The following is a 4,830-nucleotide window of genomic DNA, read 5'->3' as shown; positions in this document are numbered from 1 at the left end:
AGTCCATGACGGTACGTCGTGACCATGACGATCCGTCGCGAGGTCCGTCGATCCAGCCGCGTTTTGGCAGATTTCCAGCAGATAGAGTCTTTGTTTAATTAGGTTTTTATTTTTTATAAATAGTTCGAAAAACCTCGTTTTTGAGGTTAGACTCTGGATCATTGTTAGACTCCGTATTGGTAAACATTGTATTGTTAGACTTTTGATTATCATTGATTGTTGGTGATTTTTGGTGATTAATCAAGCAAACTTTCGGATTTTACTCTTTCTCATTGAAGTAAGTACATGAATTCTTATATAATACATTTGAATATTGTGATTATGACCATGGGTAACTAAACTCCATAACTAGGGTTGTAGGAACCATAGGCAGATAATGAGATAAAACCTAACTAAAATAACAATTCTAGAATAGTGTCTTGCATGTATTAATAATTCTTTCGCTTAGAAGTCTTTTTAACGGATGGCCAACGTTAGAACTCGCCTTAATGCTACTTGCCGGGCCAAGGAGGTAGATAATAGGAAAAGAATTATCAACATAGATTTAGTATATACTATCTAATAGGCTAGTATTGATTGGTACGAGGTAATAACTTAGTCAAATATCGAATACGATGCTTAATATGAGGTAAAGATAAGGGTTAGGAAAGCAACACACGTAGCCGGACCAAGGTGCGGAGTGAGATTTTCTAGATGCCGGACCAAGGATTTAGAAATACATAACTTATCACTTTGCATGCAAGATACTAGGAAAGAATTGTTATAGTTAGAATTATCAAGTTATGAACCTGTGGGGAACACGTAAACCCTAGTTACTTTGATTAACTGATTAAAATCCAACTTTCAAACCCATTAAGTGTCTCTTTTAACTTCGTTAGTTATTTTTACTCATTTAGAAATATAAACCCCCCTTTTTATGTTTTTACTTTCCAAGGAAGTCATCAACCGAACACTAGTAATAACAGGTTGAAGTTAAGTCTAGACTATTTTCCTCGTGGGAACGATCCCAACCTCACTAGTTGGGTTATTTACTTGACACGACCGCTTTACTTCTTATTTGAGAAGTAAGTTTGAGCGTATCATATTTTGGCGCCGCTGCCGGGGAAAATAGCTTTTAGATTAACTTGAACTTATTACTATAGTTTAGTTGATATTTTCTTGATTTTACTTTGTTTTATTGTTTTTGATTTCTGCTCAGAACTATCCTCCTTGTATGCCAAATACACGGAGAGGAAGAGAACCCTTGTTTCCCTACGATCACGAGTTAGAGCGTACACTGCGCAATATGAATCGAAACTTGGGAATAAATGATGATGATCCGAACCAGAACATCCCAGCTCCGGTTGATGTTCATGGTCAGATGTTACCCGATGCTCCGGGTGAACACCAAACAGAGGGGACAAAATCCCGTTCCACAGCCCCAGGCATACTAAAGAGGCTATGATAACATGGCAGACTCGGATGGGCCACTTGTCTTGCCTCCTCTACCCACAAGCCACACCTTTGTGGTAAGTAGTAGCCTGATGCATACGCTCACTGCCAGAGGTTTGTTTTCAGGGCTACCTTCTGAGGATCCACATGCCCATATAGCTAAGGTAAGGGCAGTGTGTAAAAGCTGTGTAGGGAGGCCTGATTTGGATTTAGATGTAATAGGTCTCAGAGTGTTTCCTCTCTCACTGACGGGAGAGGCTGCTATGTGGTTCACTGAGCTCTCATACAACTCAATCTTCACTTGGAACCAACTAAGGGATGTCTTCTTAGCACGCTACTATCCGGTCTCCAAGAAACTAAACCACAAAGACAGAGTGAACAACTTTGTGGCACTACTAGGAGAGTCAGTTAGTAGTTCTTGGGATAGATTCATCTCATTCTTGAGAAGTGTTCCAAATCAACGTATAGATGATGAGTCACTGAAGGAATACTTCTATAGGGGACAAGATGACAATAATAAAGCGGTGTTGGACACTGTGAACACCTAATTTTTTACCCAAATATAAAGAGTCAAACACCAATTTTTAAAAAAGGGTTATATTTAAAATAAGTAAAAAATAAATAAATTGTGTAAATTACTTTAATAATAAAAATTATGAATTTATGGTATTTGTTTTAAATCTTCAACTTTTAATTAGTTTAAAAATAATGGTAGAAGAAGAAAAAAAGGGGAGTCCTAAATATTCAAATTACCTTCCCCTTATCCTAATTATTCCCAACTTCCTAACTTATTTTACTAAAAAATCTCATCCCATTTATTTTTTATTTTTTTTCTTTCTTCTCTCTCTGTTTGGACGTTTATTTCACATTTTTTTTATTTTTTTTTAATTTTCTATTATTATTATTATTTATTTATTTTATATCCATCCTTATCTCAACCCCAATCCCCTCAACAATATTTCAAATTAAATCCTAATCCAACTCTATTACGTTCCTTTTAATTAGCACCAAACTCTCAGCCAAAATTTATATAAAAACACGTTCAGTTGAGAAGAAAAAAAAATACACAGATACACAGATAAAAGAACACACAAATATAGAGAAATACAGAGAGGAAAAGAGAAAAATACAGAGAGAAATATATAGAGCAAACACAAACACAAAGAGAAGAAAAGTGATTCCAAATTCGTGGCTCAAATCAGTAGATCATAGAAGTTATTTTTCGTGATATCCATCTTCGCAGCGAGGTAATTCTAAACTCTCGCATTATTTAAATGTACTGTTGTATGAAAATTTGAATCTAATAATATGAAGTTCTTTGAATCGTACGTTATTATTATGCAATATCAGTATGTGATGCATGTTAAGATTTTTTTTTATTTTTTTCTCGATCTGAAAAACGAAAAAAGAAAAGAACATGTTTCCTGCTAAAAAAATAATATGAATTAAAATATGTATCATACATTTTTTTTTTGTATTATTATTATTATTATTGTCTAAACTTTTAGATGCAATTTATATTAAAATTGAGTTTGTATAGTAATGTTTTTCTGGAGCCTAGTTTTTCACTAAAAAAACAAATAAATAAATTTATAAACTTGTTAGATTAGGATATATAAATAATTAGTAAATTTTTTATCTAAGTAGAATTGTAATTTCATCTAGAGATTCATGATAAAATAATGATAATTACTATTAATAATTATAATACTTTTTTTTAGAGAAATTGTATAAAGAGAACAAAAGAATAAAAAATAAAAAAAAACAAGAAAGCCTAAAACATTAAAAAAAAAACAACGAAAAAAAAGAAAAGAAAAATAACAGATTTATTTTTACAAAAAAAAGAAACAGAAAAAAAAAGAAAAAAAAACGTGAAAAAATGAAAAAATAAAAGAGGAAAAGAGAGAGAGAAACAGACTTACAGAAAACAAACAAAAAAAAACAAATATATAAAATCTAAACTAAAATAAAAACAAAAAAAAAAGAGAAGAAGAAGAAAAGAGAAGCAGAATAAAAAAATATATAAAACAAGAAATAAAAAAAATGAATGAAAAAAGAACGTAACAAAAAAGGGTAACAAAAATTATTTAAAAAATAAAAAAAGGGAGAAGAAGAAAAATTTTACAAAATAATAATAAAATAAAAAAAATTAATAAAACAGAAAGTTAAAAAAAAAATAAAAGAAAGAAAGAAAGGAAAATAGAAATAAAATAATAATATAAAAGTTAACAAAAACGTAAGTTTTTTTTTTGATAAAAATAAAGTAAAAAAAAAAGATAAAGAGTGAGTTTGAAAGAATGTCAACCAAAATTAAAAATTATTACTTTATTATAAAAATAAAAATAAAAATACATAAAAAAAATACCAAAGATGATTCAAAAAAAAAACGTGCAGCATTAAAAAAAAATTTTTTTTAAAAATAATTTAAAATTTTTCTTTGTAAAACTAATTGTAAATCTCTTAAAATTTTACCTCTTATTTAAAATGTAACTAAAAAAAATAATCCTAAAATTACTCAAACACTAAAATCTCTTTCCTATATAAATTCTACTTTCAAAATATTAGATATTTATATTGTCACGACCCAAAACGGGCCGCGAGTGGCACCCACACTTATCCTACTATGTGAGCGAACCAACCAATCTAAACCCCAACATTTCAACCATAATAAACAAAATATAATGCGGAAGACTTAAAATACATTAATGAAAATCGATTAAATAACTTCTAAAAACTCAATACTTATTGTTCCCAAAAACTGGAAGTCATCACCACAAGAACATCTATCCTCAATTTACTAAATCTAAGAATATCTAGGAAGCTAAAATAAATAAAACAGCTAGTCCATGCCGGAACTTCAAGGCATCAAGACATGAAGAAGAAGATCCAGTCCAAGCTAGAAGCATTAGCTCACCCTGAGATCCGACGTGATGAAGAGTGGCTAGAGTTGTGGTTGAGTTGAAAACGATGGCACGTTTGCTGCACTCCACAATTAACAAAGAAAAACAAATACAAGTAGGGGTCAGTACAAGGCACAAGTACTGAGTAGATATCATCGGCCAACTCAAAATAGAAAACAATATATTTCAGATAATAACATAAAACCAACTAATATTCTTAACTTGTGACAACAACATTTACCATAACCCTTGGCCACAACACCAAGCACATCTATGAGGACTCAAGCCTCCACACCATACTCATTTGGGAAACAGGTTCTTTAGATTGAGTATATTAACATATTTCAAGATTCATTCTCTTTACTATCTTGGTGTCGGAACGTGACACTCCGATCCACTACTATCCTGGTGTTGGAACGTGACACTCTGATCCATCTACTATCCTGTTGTCGGAACGTGACACCCGATCCATTACTATCCTGGTGCCGGAACGTGACAC

Source organism: Solanum pennellii, chromosome 5 (assembly GCF_001406875.1).
Source record: "Solanum pennellii chromosome 5, SPENNV200".
In the NCBI taxonomy this organism is placed as follows: Eukaryota; Viridiplantae; Streptophyta; class Magnoliopsida; order Solanales; family Solanaceae; genus Solanum; species Solanum pennellii.
Note: the sequence above shows the minus strand (reverse complement) of the source record.